The following is a 19,946-nucleotide window of genomic DNA, read 5'->3' on the forward strand; positions in this document are numbered from 1 at the left end:
TACACCATGATGCAGAGACATTGGGAGACCTTCCAGGCATGGAAAAATGTAGTCAGAAAGAGTGTAAGACTTCTGATGCTCCAAGATGTGTCCCCTACAAAGTCATCAATTCCTTGTGTTGAAAACCATCACAATAAGTGAAAAGCCAAGAATTAAGAATTCTATCTCGGAAGTCATTCTGTATTCTGTACGGAAGCCCTCTGTCCCATCAGGGAACACAGGGCAGTGTTGAATGAGGATCTAAATGAACCTATGACCAGACACACTCATTGACAATGTATTCCCTTAAAGAGTCACTATCTCTGGCAGATCGTGTAAGAAGGCAGTTATACAAATACCAGCAAATTCAGATTCTAGTGTTTGACTGCATTTAAAACATTTCGTACATGGATTCATCCTGTAGGCTGCAATCTAACCATCTTCTTAGTGCTTGAGCTTTGTGGCTCATAAGAAGTCACCTCATTGCTTTGAGATTTCATTGTGCCATCTGCAAAAGAGGGCTAACACAGGTCTTGCCACCAAAGGCTCCTACAAGGACCAAGAACTACATGATGTGTGAAGTTCAGTACTGGCAGTTTCTTTTAAAAGCCATAAAACATCACTTATGAATATAAGAGCAGTTTCAGAGCTACGGCAACAGAAGTCAAAGAGCTCTCTCTGGGACTTTGGTGGGTATATGACTTCATTATTACCATGTAGGCTGAGTGTCCTTTAGCTTTGTGACTAAGGTTAACAGACATAATGACTAGGGGCTATCATAAACCTGATCATACTTTTAAAAGAACTACTTTATATGTTTTTGTGGCAAGGAGGGGGGTGCTATAGAGATGGCTCACAGTTTAACAAGCGCATAGTGATCTTAAGAAGGACCCAAGTTCATCCCAGAACCCGACTCTGTTGGCTCGCAGAGCCTTGTAACTCCATCTCAACTCTTCATGCCTGTAACTCTCCGTAAGAAGTTTTTCTTAGTTACTTCTTCTGGACAGCAGGGTCGAGCCTTACCCTTATCAGAGACTTTTGTGTCTTAGCTAAAGAGCTTGCCAACTCTGGCTTCCTCTTCTCTAGTCGCCCATCCACAGCAAGGATGTCTTCCATAGGAGACACTTTCTGAGGCTGGCTCTTTGTGACCACACTGTATTCTTATGAACAAGATAGTATAACTACTTCTTATGAAACATCCCTGCTCAGTCCAAGGGTGGCTCAACCCGAATGACAGGATTTTGTGGCCCCCAAAGCAGAGCCCACCCACTCACGCGGGAGGCCAGATTCAGTGAAAAAGCACTGAGTTCTTCCACCACTGTGTGGGAAGAACCCTCCGACAACCCAGAGGTCGTGGAGTAGGCTCCAGTTGCCCAGGGTAAGTGAGTCACAATGCAGACGACTTTGTTTCTCTCCTCGTCTCACTTCCCTACATTTTTATCTCCAGATTGGTTTGGGGAACCAAATGAAGACAAAGCTTGTATTATTTGGCCCCCTCAAAAACTGCATTATTATTTTTTTCCCAAACAAGTCTCTTTGGGTATAATTTTTTAAATTAATCATGAACTAATCTTAGTTGAAGTTAGACACCAATGAATTTATAATACATAGCAAATATGGGGGAGGCATGTCCAGCTCCTGCATCTTACCTCGTTCCAGGGCTCCTTGACACCCCAACCCCTTCCTCAAACAACCACTCTGACTTCACAGCCCTGATGATTTTCAACAGTCCTAAAACCTTCATAAGCTTGCATTTCTTACTTACCATGTCCCCCTAATCTTTTCTCTCTACCCCTAAAAGCTCCTATGAGTTTTTTTTTTTTTTTTTTTTTTTTTTTTTTTTAAAAAAAACATCAACCATTTCCTGTGGACATTTTCTGTAGTCAATTGGACCAGGGTGTGTGCTTGGTAGCTTGATGAGAACTACAAGATTTTTTTTTCCCCCCTGGCTTTCCCTCTCCTCTCATGATCACAATGCCTGTATTGTTACCTTTTTTGTTGCTGCTAGAAAATACCCAATAAAAGCAGCTTAAGGAATGATGAGCTTGTAGGGTTCGCAGTTTGGGGGCATGATCTATCACAGTAGGAAAGTCAAGGCGTCTGAGTGAACTGCGTGCAGTCAGGAGTGAAAGAAAGGTGAATGGTCGTGCTCAGGTCACTCTCTTCTCCTTTTCATTTTACTCAGCCTGCAGAAGGATGGCTCGCACATTGATGATGGCTTGCACGTTGATGGCTCGCACATTCAGGGTAAGTCTTTCCTCTGAAGTCAAACCTCTCAGGACACCCAGAAACTCACCCAGTAATGTGTCTCCTGGGTGATTATAAACCCAGTTGAGTTGACACCGAAGACTGACCATTACAAGAACTAAGAGAAAAAAATATATTCTTAAATGATATCTCTTCTCACGCAGAGGGAGAATGCCAGAGAGCATCCATAGCTGATCTTTTGGAAAAACTGAGTCAGACAGTGATGGCACACGCCTTTAATCCCAGCACTTGGGAGGCAGAGGCAGGCGGATTTCTGAGTTTGAGGCCAGCCTGGTCTACAGAGTGAGTTCCAGGACAGCCAGGGCTACACAGAGAAACCCTGTCTCAAAAAACCAAAACAAACAAACAAACAAACAAAAAACCCACACACAAAAAACAAAAAACAAACAAACAAACAAACACCCTGAAACTGTTGGCTGCTGCCATTTTGTTGGATCCTTGTGGAAATTAATGACTTGATTTGTTGAGGAGCTTTGACATATTGAGAAGGAGATGACAAAAGATGTTCAAACCTTAGTGAGATCTCCCTCCTAAGGCAGAAGGTCTCAATCCCATCTCTATTGATATTGGGAGTGTATTACTCTTCTTGTAGGTGCTGTACTGTGCCTTGTAGGATGTTGGGCAGTATCTCTGTCTTCTACACTGTAGAAGGCGGTTGTATGCCTTTTATTGTAAGAGCCATCATATCTTGATATTGTCAGATGTCCTGTTGGGGATAAAACTTCTCCTATTGGAAGTCACTGTCTCAGGGACATCTGATGATGATTATTCTGCTGTTGCTTCTTCGGATAAACCTTTGATGCATTCTGACTTTTCCCCATAAATAAGAAACTTCTTAGAGAGACTGCAGATTATAAGTTAGCATTCAAGGCTTTTTAGCTGCTGAGAAATATCACTGTAAATTGGCACATAGACAATCTAGTTTATAAATCTATTAGATGCGTGTTTATGGTTTGGTTCTTCCTGTAAATCCCAGCATTGTGAAAGCCAAGGCAGGATAGTGTCAAGTATTTGAGGCCATCCATGGCTATACAATGAGACCCTCTTTCAAACAAATAAACTATACTGTTAGTTTAGCTTAGATGAGTTTTTCTTCCAGAGTTGAATGCATCTTTTTGTAAAAATTTATTTGTAAATTTTTAAATCTATTTGTAAAATGTTTCAAAACTCATGCCAGAGAGCTTTTGGCTGAAAGACATCAAACAGCATCCGACTGGATCTTAGGTGTGCTGTAAGAAGAGACACACAGAGAAATACACAAGAAATGAATACAGACATTTCCGTTAAAATGACACACTGTCGTGACACCCCATGGGTTTCTTTTGACTGTGATTAGTGAGTGTATGATGTCACAGATTGCAAAGGAGTGACTAGATGGGGTCACTGTTTACTCCTGTATGGTTTTCTCAAGGCCAAGGAAGCCAGAAGGAAAGAGTCAGCAATAAAGCAGAAGAGGAAGTGCTCTGGCTTGAGGAGGTGGGGAACCCATTCAGCTCTGTTTCTTCTTTATGTAACAGGAAAGCCTGTGGCAACAGAGCAGGTCAGGACTGTGAGAGATTCAGGCAGGGAGAGTGGCAGGTGAGCTGGCATAGTGATTTCCTCTCAGAATGCCTCCCAAGGTGTGCATTCTAGTTGTCTTAGTTAGGGTTTCACTGCTGTAAACAGACACCATGACCAAGACAACATTTAATTGGGGCTGGCTTACAGGTTCAGAGGTTCAATCCATTATCATGAAGGCAGGAACATGGCATTGTCCAGGCAGGCATGACACAGGAGGAGCTGAGAGTTCTAGGTCTTGTTCTAAAGGCAAACAGGAGAAGACTGGCTCATGGGCTGCTAGGAGGAGTGTCTCAAAGCTCACCTCCACAGTGACACACTTCCTCCAACAAGGTCACATCTACTCCAATGAGGTCACACCTCCTAATAGTACAATTCCCTGGGCCAAGCATATTCAAACCACCACACTAGTATATATCAACTTTGCTGCCTCTATTGCTCAGGGCACAGACAAAATCCAGACTTTCTGGCTCTTGCCACGTTATGTTGGATGACAAAGGAAAGACAGGCTACAGTGCTGTCTGCGCCATGAGCTTGGGAAGCAGGATCTAACCACTGAGAAGTTAGAGCTTCTCCGAGGAAGACAAGTCTCTGCCTTCCAAGTCCACAGATGCCCTGATGCCGACAGCTGATGGATCACCTGGGGTCTGTTTCACTGAACATCACATTTTTCTATATCATGACCCAGATGGTGACCGAGTCTGTCTGAGATGCTGCTGGTCGTCGCTGCAGGTCAGTGAGTGCACGGTGCTTCACATGGCAGGACTGTCACCCATGTTGATATTGAAATGAATTCTTCCTGGTGTCTCAAACACTGCCTGGTACACTCTTGTTTTGCTGACATCTGTTAAGCAGAAGTCTCTGCTCAATGTCCCTTGTACACAGCTACTACACAGATAGGACTGGTGGGTTTGGGGCAGATTCTTTACATCCTCATGGGTATTTGATTAACACATCCAGCAAAGTCCAAATAGGTATGAGAATTATCTTAGGGCTGAAATAATTCCTTCTTGTTTGAGTCCAAATTCTTTAGAAACTGGAAATCCAGGTATAAAACATACACGGTAGCTTTCTTAAAAGCTGTTCCATGTCAGAAAGGGCCTGTCTATTCATCTTATTGCCTAGACACAGGCACTTAAGGGCTAAGGTCATAATTACAACAAAAAAAGATCAAGTTACAGAGGAGTTGGGAAGGAACTCTTGATCCTTGTGTTCCATTTTCTTTATACTTTTTAAGATTGGGTGTCCTGGACCCAATTTCAAATGTGCTGGAGGGTGACCTTGAACTCCCGATCTCTCTGCTGGGATTGCAGGCTGAGCCACCACACCAGGCTTAATTCATGAACATTCAAAGGTTTCCTTGTTTTCCATCTTCTCAAGGTAAAAACAGGAGAAGCTCATTATAACTGAGAGCCTGGACACTCTGAGCACATTGGGCATTGAACAAAGCTGTGGGCTCTAAGGCTGATGTGTAGTCCGGAGCTTCATCTATCTGTCCTAGTGATTGGGCATTGTGTTGGTTTGCATAGGAACTGATAAAGAGATACTTAGCCCTGACACAGCTCATGGCAGGAATGTTGCCTTCTTATCGAATGCAGATATTAACTGTAAACCGTATATGATAAGGTGGAGGATTGGTGTGGGAGTTATAACCTCACTGCCAGAGGAGACTAAAGGACAGCTGCTTGCCTTTTAGGGTCTAGGAGGACACTCTTGCTTCCACACTGGAGAATAAATGTGTGCAATAAGATCAGTTGCTTCAATTCATTTGACTCCACCTGGTATTTCCAGGTCTAGTCAATTAGATTAGGAATTAAACAAAGCGCCATTGGAATGTCCACAGGGGATCTATTATTTGTTCTCATGTGCCATTTGAACAGAACTTGCAGACACCTCAGTCAAAAATATGGGTCTCCTGTGGGATCTGGTTTTCTACTGTAATGAGGTGTTAGCTGTTCCTCCTCTGTGTGTGGAGGGATAAAGAATACAAATTGCTCAGAGGCTGAGCACAAAGGTTAACATGGTAGGAGTTAGCGAGCTTAAGCACACACTTCTAAAAATTCCCAGAAAAGAGTCGCACTTCCATTTTGCAGTTCACAAAATGGACATTTTGTGTGCTTGGATAATATGGAACCGAGATATTTTCTATTCCTAGAAAAAGTATGCTTAAAAAGGGGGCTGTCTCCTGCATGACACAGCTCTCAAGACTGGAAGATACAGAGAGGAGTGACTCAGGCATGCTGAGGGGAGGGCTCTGAGGCAATGAAGCTCCTCCAGGGAAACTCACCACTCACTGGAAATGCTTGTGTGAGGCCAGAAGCGAGTCATTCATCTAACTATCTGTAAGAAAGAAATAAGAAAATGTCAAAGCAGTCAGATGTGGTGGGGCATGTCTTTAATCCCAGGCACTTTGGAAATAGAGGCCTGCTATCTGACTTTAATGCTAGACTCATCTACACGGTAAGAACCTGTTTCAGAGCAGACCTTGGGCACAAACTCTGCAGCCAGCCCCCAACACCCAGGGGCAGCTTCACTCTCATGTACTCCAACCCGCTCAGGATCAGAGGGTCAGAGGTGAGGAGGACACAACATCTGTCCCCAACACCGGGAGTAACTGGCAGGACCCAGGCACACAGGAACTCTTCCAGACCAGTGGCAAAGGTTCCTTCCAGTATCTCTGGGCCAGCACCCTGAGCAGACCTTAGGCGAAAACTCTGCAGCCAGCCCCACAACACCCAGAGGCATCTCCACTCCCAGGTGCTCTAACACGCCCAGGATCAGAGGATCCCAGGATCCCAGGATCCCAGGAGCTTGGTCACACCAGGATCTCAAGGTTCCAAAGGCAGCATGACTCCCAGGAGCTCAGACACACTCAGGATCTCAGAATTGCAGGATCCCAGAATCACAGGATCCCAGAGACAGCTGGACTTGGAGGAGTTCTGACACAACCAGGATCATAGCAAGGACCAGCTTGAGTCAGACATAGCCAGGGCAGGCAGCACTAGAGATAACCAGATGGCAGGAGGCAAGCATAAGAACATAAGCAACAGAAACCAAGGTTACTTGGCATCATCAGAACCCAATTCTCCCACCATAGCAAGTCCTGGATACCCCAACACACTAGAAAAGCAAGACTCAGATCTAAAATCACTTCTCATGACGATGATAGAGGACATTAAGAAGGGCATAAATAACTCCTGTAAAAAAATACAAGAGAACACAGGTAAACAGCTAGAAGCCTTTAAAGAGGAAACAAAACTCCCTTAAAGAGTTACAGGAAAACACAAAAAGGCGAAGGAAACAACAAAACCAACCAGGATCTAAATATGGAAGTAGAAACAATAAAGTAATAAGAAGGGAGACAACCCTGGAGTTAGAAAACCTAGGTAAGAGATCAGGAGTCATAGATGCAAGCATCACCAACAGAATACAGGAGATAGAAGAGAGAATCTCAGGTACAGAAAATACCATAGAAAACATTGACACAACAGTGAAAGAAATCACAAAAAGCACTAAAAGCTCCTAACCCAAACCATCCAGGAAATCCAGGACACAATGAGAAGACCAAACCTAAGGATAGTAGGTATAGAAGAGAATGAAGATTTCCAACTTAAAGGGAATATCTTCAACAAAATATCTTCAACAAAATTATAGAAGAAAATTTCCCTAACCTAAAGAAAGAGATGCCCATGAACATTCAAGAATCCTACAGAACTCCAAGTAAACTCGACCAGAAAAGAAATTCCTCTTGACACATAATAATCAAAACACCAAATGCACTAAACAACGAAAGAATTTTAAAAGCAGTAAGGGAAAAAGGTCAAATAACATATAAAGGCAGACCTATCAGAATTACACCAGACTTCTCAACAGAGAATATGAAAGCTAGAAGATCCTGGGCAGATGTCATACAGACCCTAGGAGAACACAAATGCCAGTCCAGGCTACTGTACCCAGCAAAACTCTCAATCACCATAGATGGAAAAAAACAATATATTCCATGACAAAACCAAATTTAATCTAGCCCTACAAAGGATAATAGATGGAAAACACCAACACAAGGAGTGAAACTACACCCTAGAAGAAGCAAGAACGTCATCTTTCAACAAATCCACACAAACATAATTCCACCTCTAACAACAAAAATAACAGGAAGTAACAATCACTTTTCCTAAATATTTTTAATATGAAAATTAATATTACCAACATAGCCTAATCAATCGAAATTCAAAAATATGAGGAATTGGAAATTTGTCAGCTGTCAACTGGTGGTCTCTCTAAGTTGGTAATGGGAGAAATAGGTCCAATATTGTACAATCCATATACACTTTCTGCTTGTACATGACAGGGTCTTGCTGTGGGCCACATAATGGTCTTGAAACCATGCTTCTCCTATCTCAGCCTCTCTATTAGTAGGATTGTTTATTTGATGTTTTTATACTATATTATGGTTTTCAGAACAGCTTACATATTTCAAAATTATTTATACAGCCAGAAGAAATGTAGACAATTAATTTGGGAGGTGGCTTGTAAGAGAGCAGCAAAGAGTGAGACTAAAGGCTTTGCTTGAAATTTATTGTTATTGTATCAATTTTGAAGAAGAGGAATTTATAAGTTCCTCTTATTCTGAGACGAGTGCTTTTCAAAATCATCACAGCCAATGAACCAGAATCTTACCCTCACCTAGCGTCTGTGCCACCCTCCAAGCAGAACCATTGTTCATTGAAACATTTGATGAATGACTTCATGGATAGAACATCTTAATACATACACCATTTCTTAAATGAATGTAACCTGTTTCCTGTGGGCTGAGAATGACAACAATCACTCAAGTCAAATAGCTTTGACCATAGCAGGAAATATGTATCCCAAAATCGTGCCTACAATTCATTCCTTGGTGCAGCAGAACTGTCAACTCTTAGCTNATCTACTATGGAGGTAAAAATCCCTTGGTGATATGAGGGATACTGAAGTACAGCCTTATTACAATGAACTCCAATGTCCAAAAACAGTTCATATTTTGTGGTTATACCACAGTAAGAGCCAAGATCTTAAGCTCTACTAAAAACAAAACAAGCAAACAAACAAACAAACAAACAAAACGACTTTATTTATGTTCATTAAAAAAACTAATAGTGATATATTATTTTAAAATATCATACTGTTAATATACTTGGAGTTATTTTAAATTTATATTGAGAAAAACATATGTATCTTCAGTATTGCTGTAAACAAACATCTACAAAAAATTGTTCAATTGATTGTTGTTTTATATCAAACAACTTTTATAATACTCATCTTTATTGTTACAATATTTCATAAATGTAAAAGAATATGATAAAAATGAAAGGTATTGCAAGTTTTAAAGGGGGCTCTCTGGGAGGAGTTGGGGTACAAAAGGGAAAGAAGAATGTGATGTAAGTCTATTTACTCAAAATATGTTTTAAATATTAACAAATTCAAATAAATTGAAAAAAAAGAAGCTGTTTCAATAAGTAATAGAGATTTTTAAAAAGTCATATAAATTAAGCCTCCAGAAGAAAGGAAATAACAAAGAAATAGCAATGATATTGGTAAGGCTGATAGAAAGGAAGGAAGGAAGGGAGGGAGAGAGGGAAGAGAAGAAGGGGAGGGAGGAAGGAGGGAGAGATGGAAGTAAAGTAACTATTATAGATTAAAGAGGGAAACTCATTTTAAGTACCACCAATATTAACAGAATGACAGAACATACTAAAAATAACTCTGTGCAAATTCAACAATTTATGCTTAATGGAATAATTCCTCCCAAATGATAAACTGCTACAACTCACTTGTGATAAAACAGATTGTCAGAACCGTGCTGTCTATGTGTTTAAAATGAATTTGCAATTGGAAAGCCACCTGCAAAGAAATTCCCCAGCCTAGTGACTGCAGGAGTGAATTCTACCAAGCACTTAACTTAAGGAAGAAATGGCTTTACAGCTACACATACTGCGTCATTTTAGCATTGCATTCATAGTAAAGCCGGGCAATTGATACTAAAACCCGGAAAGAAATAACAATGAAATTATAGACTAGTGTCCTTCATAAATACAGACACAAATACTTTCAACAGAATATTCTGGGAATAGCAATTTTTATTAACAAAATCAAAAACTGAAATATGTTACAAATAAAACAGAACACTATGGAAAGTGCATTTTGTTCCAAGACTGCAAAGCTTGTACACAATACACACATGTGCATGCGCACACAGACACATGAAAGATGATGATGATGATAAAAAATTAACATTCTAAAGAAGAAAAACACTTACATAATCTAGTTAAATGATGGAGAAAAAGCATTTGCCTTCTTTAACTTCTACCCATTGAGAACTTGCAGCAAACTACACTGAGAAGGAATTTCCTTGCTTTGATAAAAGCACCTCTGCCGTGTAGCCACCATCCCAATCACCAAGATCCTCTACAGCTCTGGAGAAAGTTGGGGGTTTCCATGTTGTCTCCCACACACCCTCAAAGAGAGAGTATAGCGTGGGAAGTTTACAGAGGGGATGAAACAACTGGGTATCCTGACCGTGGCAACAGTTACGTGTGCCAAAATCTGTACACACACACACACAAACACACACACACACACATGCACACGCACACGCACGCGCACACGCGCACACACACACACACACACACACATGGACAAGGGGTGTGGCAGAGGAAGCAGGGAGAGGGGTAGTAGTGGGAGGGAGAAGAGGAGAAAGAGGGAAAGAGAAAGGAAGAAGGGAGAATGAGGAGGAAGACTGAGAAGGAGGAAAAGAAGGATGGCAGGGGTTGGAGGAGGAAAGGAGAAAGAGGAGGATGGGAAGAGGGAGGAGGAGCAGGAGGAGGGAGGGGAGGGGAAAGAAAAAGAAATCATACCTTCAATAAATCCCTTAGGCCGCTGTTTGCTTCCAAGTGAATGGTATGCCAGCCAGCTCAGCTCTCCCTGCAGGAGGAAAACATTCTATTCCTCTTGTGCTGAGTGCTTAGGCTATCCATCCCGCCTCTTTTTATTTATCACTTTCTTCTCTCTCTCAGATGCTGTCACTCTTTCTTGTGTTTGCCTTTATATCTGGCCCTAGTAACTATTCTAATACTGTCACTGGCTGTGAGGCAGTGACCTAAGTTGTCTCCAGCTCCGCGTTTTAAGCCTTCATTAAAATATAGAACCAAAGTCTTTCTCCTTTAAGGGAGTTGTGGGCATGCAGAGGCAAGAAGGGGATATTTGGGGGATCCTTCTAGTACTTCTGCTATTAGTTAGGCTGCACCAGTGCACTTGCCTGTGGACACTGATAGATGTCCTGGCACCAGCAGACAGCAAAGCTTCCTCTGTGGTCTAAGGGGGAGTGAGTAGGGAGAACCAGATCACTACAAGCATAGCTAAAGCTTTTCAGGAGGCCTACATACATGCTTACCTCTAAGCCAATGACCCTTGCCATTAGATGAACATTCATTAGACGAACATTGGGACTAATCCTCTGAAGAAAAAGATCCCAGTAAGGTCTTTCTTGAAGATGTGGTAGTGACTTTAGAGACTTATGGACAGGCCTTCTAATCCTGGCTCTCTGCCAGCTGTTTCAAAGGTGATACTTCTGTAAAAAATAAGTTCTTAAGAGTTATGCCTGCAGGATTTAGTTAGGTGCACACATAGTAAATGGTACTGTTCTAAGCATCTCAGGACCATTTGAGCCAGTTGTTGCTTCAGGCAGAAGGCATCATAGCTGTGAGAACCCAGGCAGAGAGAAGCCACGTGACCTGAGCCGTGGAATCTGAATGACAGAAATAACGTTTTTCTAATTCAATTATTACTCAAGTTAAACAAGCTAAGAAATCTTTTCCCCTCATCAGTCACTGATAGTTTTAACAATTCCTGGAGCACAAAACAGTTTAGATGTATCTCTTCTACCTACTAATAATGTGTTGAAATGTGCTAATAAACATATTTGAAAATGTAGTGAGTCACAGAAATTTGCATATATAGACTAGAACTTTATTTCTTGGCCCTTCAAGGGAAAGAAAACTCCTCGACAGTACAGTTTCCCAGCTGTGGTTTCCCATTAGAAACAACAGAGGAGACTTTACAAGGCTCCAAATGTCATCCTGTACTCTAGAGCAGAAACATGCAAATCGCTCCAAGGCACTCACTCACATGCTGCAGTGTGTGCACGAACTAGTACACACACACACACACACACACACACACACACACACACACTACCCCTAGGGATAGACTTAGTGGAACGTCACAGGAAAGTTCCACAGTGTTAACTAGCTGCCTCTGAAGTCACCCTGCTGAGGTCTTCTCTCACCACTACAGACTCTATGATCACTATGTCCTACTGGGAGCCCCAGCGGATCAGTCAGGCATTAGGTGATCTTGTGAGAGCTGAGCTGATCTATTTCTAGTCTTGGTGAGCAATTTCATATTTTCTGCTCAGCGGGAGATCTATCTATCGGCTCTTCTCCAGCTCCTCTCTGCTCTCCACTCATGAAAGAATTTTACATTACTCGAGTTAAAAGCAGGGAGGGGGCAACACAAGAGATTTAGAGGTTGTTCAGAGTAAACCAGAAAGCTTTAGGATTCAAATAAGCATTTGTAAAACAAAGAGCAGTTCGTTCGATGGTGCAACTGGAAGGGAACAGAGTGCGAAAGTCATCATTTAATTTAGAATTGAGTGCTGTCTTATTGCTGAGGGAAATGTGTATGTTAACATAGAAGTGCATGTTAAAATGCAGGAAAATTCCACCTGCCTTACTTGTTTGCGATTAAATAACCACAATATTAGCATGTCTGCACTGCTCCAGCTTCCTCCCCCCACTTCTCTCCAGAACACTACTATGAGACTTATTGAACCTGTGCCCCTATAGACTGACTTTCAGTGCATACTAATCAATGAGTTGTAAATGGTTTGGGTGAATTATGGGAGTAGTTTAATTGCATTAGAATTGTCCGCCGTAATTCCTCATATAAAAGAAGTAACAGAGAGCTTAAAGGCTCTCAGTCAAATTCTTAAAATGTATTGATGAATAAAGTGATTACAATAAAAAAATCATTTCTTATAGGATTGCCCAAGCAATTACAAAGCATTTTACATAACAGACGACGATTGTCAGTTGATCTAGAGGAAATGCTGTAAAGAGCAAGAAGAAACTTCAAACAGGAGAGAGCCATCAGAGGGTGTTAAGAAACTATGGAGAGGCACTGGGCAGCTCGGTCTCCACATAACTTATTAACAAATTAATTACAAATTTTAAAGCTATTCAAAGGCACCAACTACACTTTTCACATGTGTGTATGTGTGTGTACAACCTGTAAATAAGCTAAAGCAACCAGTCAACATTAAAATGATCATAACAGAAAAACAGTGCCACGCGCCCATGGCTCTGATGCCTACAAAGGACGCAGCATCCTTCCCTCACTGTGCTGTCATAAACTATGCAAAGCCCAAGCCCAGTTGTTTCTGAGTCTGCTCTGTAGCCTCCCTTCACTACTGAGTCTCAGTGGAAAGAGTTCAGATAAGCCCCAAGAGAACAGGGTAGAAGATAGCGTTTATTACAGAGAAAAAGAGGGCACCTTCTTGGAGGAAGAGATTCTCACGCGGTGAGAGTGCACCATTGATTGACAGGCTTATCAGGATTATTTCCTAAGGGAGGGAACAAAGCTATGACTTTGTTGTTTTGCCAGAAAGCCTCTTGCTAGATAGAGAGCATTATCTGGCCAGAAATAACACATATATCCCACTCTTTACACACGTGTACATGTATGTGTACACAAGCGTATGTGTGTGTGTACATATGTACATATATGCATGCATGAAAGCCAGAGATCCACGTCAGTGTCTAATCTCTCACTGAACCCAAAGCTCAGCAGTTTAACTGTTGGCCTGGCCTGTGAACCGTAGGGAGTTAATTACCTCCCTGCTGAGGTTCCAGGCCCAAGCCCCCACATTTGCTTTGTATGTGGATACTGAGGCTCTGAAGTCAACCTTCCTTGCTTGGGCAGAAAATACCCCCTTCAGAGCCATTATTTTGACCAAAAATCATGTAACAGAAGGAATTACAAGCAATTAAGGTGGGGGGGGGTATCTATAGAGATAGCCATGCTTAGCCAATGAGTCTTAACAAACTCTGATGTTTCGGCCCTTATTCATTCTGGCTAATCTATAGCTACCCTCCCATGGAGTATTTCAACTTTAAGGAGAATTATATTCCCCTTTCTTTATTGTCAGTTTTATTTTTCACTTGCCCAATTCTGTGTGATAGTGAGGAGAGTCCATTCTCAATGACTTTCAAGTTCTTAGTACCAGCTAGTCACCTGAGTCACCTGGAACAATTGTGAAACCAAAACAAAACCAAAACTAACCAAACAAACAAAAACCAAATAACAGGAGGAACTCAAATTAAGGCATTCTGTGGAGTGACTACCCTATACTCACCAAAATGCTAAGCTTGTAAAGGAATGAAGAATTCTAAAGAAAGAGGATGGGATGCAGGTGTAGCCAGAGTTTTAGGGCAGAAGCCTGAGCTCCATCCAGCAACTTCTAAAAGCCAGGCTCTGCCACCGGTCCTCAGTTTCCAACAAAAGATACGTAGTGGAAAGCAGAGAGAGGATTGTATTCATCAAGGTCGCATTTGGAGGAGGAACCAAGGTCCACTGACCCCAAATCAGTCTTCTGGCTCCAGCTTCATACTCCTGGATAACTGTCCTCATCTGGGCCAGGGTGCTCAATTTCTTGTGAAATTTTTGACTGCTCTAGAATCCAAATTGTTGTAAGAGGAAAGGCTAAGTACTGTGACTTGTCTGGGGGGCTTCAGATAAAGAAGATGTGTACGAAATGAAGACAGAGGCACCAGGCTGTCCTCCTGCCTTTTGTTTTCTACTTTTGAGCAACAGAAGCTTCTAAAGGCCTATTGCACAATATCTGATTAGACTGGATTCTCCATTCCCCTTTTGCCATAAGGAACTTTAGTAGAAAATGTCTAACTTTAAATATATTGTAGGTTGAAGCATGGTGTGCTGTCTGTGGTAACCCCGTGATGTGGTTAACTTGCACTGGGATTCTGCAAAGGAATGTCTTTGTCTTAGGCAAAGAATATATGGATTAGAAAGACACAGGAAACTTCGTTTGCAAGTGTCTTAGTCAGGGTTTCTATTCCTGCACAAACATTATGACCAAGAAGCAAGTTGGGGAGGAAAGGGTTTATTCGGCTTACATTTCCACATTGCTGTTGATCACCAAAGGATGCAGGACTGGAACTCAAGCAGGTCAGGGAGCAGGAGCTGATGCAGAAGCCATGGAGGGATGTTCTTTGCTGGCTTGCTTCCCCTGGCTTGCTCAGCCTGCTCTCTTATAGAATCCAAGACTACCAGCCCAGAGATGGCACCACCCACAAGGGGCCTCTCCCCCTTGATCACTAATTGAGAAAATGCCTTGCAGCTGGATCTCATGGAGGCATTTTCCCAACTAAAGCTCCTTTCTCTGTGATAACTCCAGCTGTGTCAAGTTGACACAAAACTAACCAGTACAGCAAGTCACTTTCAATGTCTATTAAAGAGTTACATGGCTGCATAAGATACACACTGATATATGCATGTGTGTATTCATAATTATATATTCAATTTAGCATGTTTATAGTTTAACAACTACACTATACATAAACAAATGCAAAAAAGTCAATGACAGACACAGATAAAACTGTGATCCCATAAGATTATAGAGGTTAGGGACTTTGTAACCTTAGTTTGTCTAAGTACACACTGTAATGTTCACACACTGACAAAACAATGCCCGATGGCATACTTATTCCTGTATTACCATTAATAAGCAATACACACAAGTATGTTGAACATATATGCAGATCATTTACTTATATATCTACTGAGGAAAAGGAAAACCTGAATAATTATCAATACTATCAATATATGAATAATGTGATTATAATACTTTGGTGATATTTTAAATTTTTAAATGATTTCTTTTAAAGGAAAAACTAAAAGACCTTGAGAAAGGGGAAGGGGAAGCGGCCACACTTCCCAGCTAGAAAGATGAGGAGCACTTAGTCACATTCTGTTTGCTGTCTGGGGACAAAAAGCTGTTTATTGGAAATGATAGTAAGAAGACAATTCAGTTGGTACCTAGAGGAAGCTCGTGGGTATAAATCTCACCTTGAGTAATCAGGGCTCAGAGAGTTTGTCCAATTCCCTGGGCATGTTGGAGTTTTAAACTCAAAAAATGCTACTATTTTCATTTTGATTTAAATGAAAATATTGTATTTTGTTGCAACACATTCTGAACAAATAGTGTCAGTTAAAATAATATGGTTTTGGCACTGAATTACCACAGGGTCTTACTCTTTGCAGGCATATATGTAAATAATTACAAGATTTCATTAGCAAAACCATTTTAGCATCTAGCTATGGCCTGTGGAAGTACTCCCACAGTAGAATGAAGCTGTGCTCCGTTTCTTTCTGTAGGACCGCAGTGTACTTTTATCCAGACCTGGAGGTGAGCTGCCGTTTGGGGCCCAGCTTGTTTTCTCGATGTTCAAATGTGCTTTCATCATAGAGCCAACACCTACAATCACATGGAGAGACATAAAGAAGCCCGTCTTTCCATTCCCTTGTCTGGAAACCTTCAGAAAGAGTTTCCATATGGAATACATCTCTGTCCAATAGGAGTGCAATTGAGGTGCTGATCCAATGCCTAGTGAAACACACCTGCAGGCACCCTCCATCCTTTTCTCTCTGAACCACAGCCAAAGTCACTCCAAAGCACTGGGTGCGGTACACGCATGATTGGAAACTGTATCTAGCAAATAATGTCTAGTCAGTGCTTGGCATTGTGCTACTCTGATTTTAAACAAACAAGATAGAAAGGAAGAAATATTTTATTCCAGGAATGGTAGTCTATTTTGCCGTGGGATGATCTGCAGTGTTGGCCATGAATTTTCCGTGTCCCAGAGAGGTTTCCACTCAGTAGCTGAGAAGCAGGAGGGACTTTCCCCGGAACAGAAGTGGGCTCGTAAGCACATCCTTCCTTCACGGAGAAAACGGGGCTGGGGAAGAGGAGAGCAGGGCTCTGTGGAGAAAAAAAGGCTGTTCTTTTTCCCTTTTTTCTTTCTTTTTCCTTTGATGAAAGAGAAAACTCATTTGCCTAAGGACAGTCTTTAAGCTAAAAACTTAGGTTTGGTTGGGAAAGGCCCGAGGTCACTGATCAGAAATGATACAGTCCCTTGTACCCTCAAATGAAACTTGAAACATTTTAGGCTCACCATCTCTAGGGAGCATCCCTCAACATATCCAGCAAAAGCTGGTGATAACTGTGCGTGGGCCAAACACCAGGTCAAAAGGCTCGGTCATGTGACCATATGGCAGCGGAATGCTTCCTTCCTTCCAGCACCGATGAGACCCCAGAAAGATAAAAGAGAAATTTGTTCAGACAAATAAGAGAATTATTAGCTTTCTTGTCCCTATACCATTAGGCCAGCAGCAAAGTGTACTTTCTAGATAATGCTCATGTCTTAAAAACAACAACAAATGGCTGGAAGCTATTGTGCTTTTGGAAAATTATATTGAAACCACGTAATAGGCGATTGCGCCCATGGCCATGAGCAGAACCGTAGTTCGTTACAGTGGGTTTAGGAAGAGTATTTTTTTGTTTGTCACAAATTACTTTCATACAGAAATGCATTTCTGATAAACGTAAACAGACTGTTTTGTCCACAGGAAGGCTTTATCAGCAGAGCTAGAAATGCTGAGTGGAACTCAAAAAATTACTCATACATAGAACTATCGCATTAGTGGAGCGGATGCAAACCCACTCACCCGGAAATTACTTCAGGCGCTGCGAGGCAGGCATGGAGGATTTCTCATTTCAGCTTTCTCTTCCATTTGGCTTTAGTGCCCATATCTTTGTAAAGCTTTGTTAATTTACTTCCAAATCCCCCACACACAGGCTGCAGGTTCTTACCCGGCCGCTGGCCTTGTCTTTCCTCGCCTGCTAAAGTCCCTCTGCGTAGGTTTTGTGTTAAATTACAAACGCAAACTGGTAGCAGGGTGTCAACGAGCTACAAGGTGAACTTTCTCTCCCAGCATCAGAGGTCCCTATAACTTTTTGAGAAAAAAAAAATAATTTCTGGGTTTTTAAAATTTGTTTTCTGATCATTTTTTCCACTGTTGAAATACGTGATGCTGCATCTGCCCACCACTCTTGGTCCCAATAGAAGACCTGGGGCTCACTGTGGCAGATGCAGTCCCTGACGATGGAGGGGGCTCAGTTATCCTTCCTGGTCCTGTGAGAATCCCAGGCTTCGGTCAGAAGCTGCCCAGGAAAAGATTAGTTAGTTCTCTCCCTAAAGTGTCTATATTTTTGTTTTACTGGTTGTCGAATTAAAAACAAAAAACGAAAAAACAAAAACTTTTAAATCAATGCTTGGTTTTTAGTTATTTCTTTTTCCTATGTTTTGTATTTTTAATAAAAAACAATATAGATGTATAGATGTGTATGTATACACTACACATGTCATTCATACTATTCTCTATTCATACTATTCATCTATTCTCTTTCCTTTGAGTAAATAATATGCCTTTTCTCATGACGAGTTTGGATATAAATGCCTGGTAAGTTTATTCCTGTGTTGGCTCATGTGTACATCTCATGCTAGGCTGTGTCTCTCACCTCTCAGCCATTTTGTAGCTCTGACTAAAACTCATTCTTCTGAACATGCTGTGCGCTACCCTACCCTCTGGCCGCCCCATGGCTGAGCCCTGTTTCCCTTTGGTGACTATTGAGCTCCCACAATGCTGCAATAAACACCCTGTGAGGTTATCTTATAGTCTCATGATTTGTTTGTGGGAGTATGAATTCCTAAAATATTAGTAGCCATGCTAACACTACATTCCTTAAACATTTAGACAATCATCCCCAACTAGTAAGCCGTGAAAGTATACGACTTGCAACACCTGACATTTTTATTCAAGATTAAGACAAGGAATATATTAAACCAGCCTGGGAAATTCTGTGTACCCAAGCCTAGGAACACGTTGAGGACACATGGTGGAGAATGTAAGCATCAACAAGACATGTGAAGTATATGGGATTGGAACACAGATGTTTATATGTAAATACAGATGTGTGTGAATATAGATTCCTCATACAGGAGTTGGAGATGCGTATCTGTGTGTATCATCAATTATGATATTACATACAATAAAATAATTACATAACTCCTCAAACTCGATTTTCACTTCTTTTTTAGCAAAGACCAGCAGCACATCCCTATGATTGACCAACCTAAGTTTCTTTTTCTTGCTCCCTGTAGCCATGAGAGGTTGGGGCAGGAAGGCGGGGAATGGGGGAGGAGGAAAGCACCTCCACGGGGCTGCAGAGGAAACTGCACTTGCTCTGGTTGGGACATTTGGAAAGCTCTAAGGAAGCCAAGGTTTGCTCTAGATTGAGTCTCATTAGCAAGCAGAGGAAGTCTGTGATGGATCATTTCAATAAAGCTTATCTACAGGGAGGCAGAGCCGAGTGGGATAAAGCTGGAATTGGTCAGAAAACAGTAGTCATGCTAGCCTCGAGGAGATATTCGGAATTTTGTAGGCTATGTGGCAACCATCTGAAGTGGATGCTTTATGCGATTGTGTCTGTCCAATAAGAAGGCAGCACAGCTTAGACCCTGTGTGTTAGATTGTTTGAAAGGAGCCTAAGTAGGAGTGTCTGGCACTGCTTCTTTACAGATCAATCAATAGAGAGGTAAGTAGGTAGGTAGACAGACAGATAGTTGAATGGAAGCAAGATGCCCCCAAAGAGAAAAATAAAATCTCGAAAAGAAAAAAGAAGTGAAAATATTTTTCAAGGGGAGCCAATAAGACACTCTCTACCACGGGAATTAAACCTAATCCTTCCTCTGAAAACTGATTCTAAATCAGAAGGAAAGCAGGTTCTTAAGCAGAAGGAGTTAAGTTTTCCTGTCTTTCCAGTGGAGATTTTTTTTTTTTTCAGGATAACACAGTAGTCCCAGTTGTGAAGGATCGCTCTTTACAAAGACCATGGCTGATCCTGCATGTTACAATAACATTAGAATAGTGTACTCCACAGCCCACCATAAACACGTGGATCTGCTCGA

The sequence above is a fragment of the Mus pahari genome, chromosome 2 (genome assembly GCF_900095145.1).
Source record: "Mus pahari chromosome 2, PAHARI_EIJ_v1.1, whole genome shotgun sequence".
NCBI lineage: Eukaryota > Metazoa > Chordata > Mammalia > Rodentia > Muridae > Mus > Mus pahari.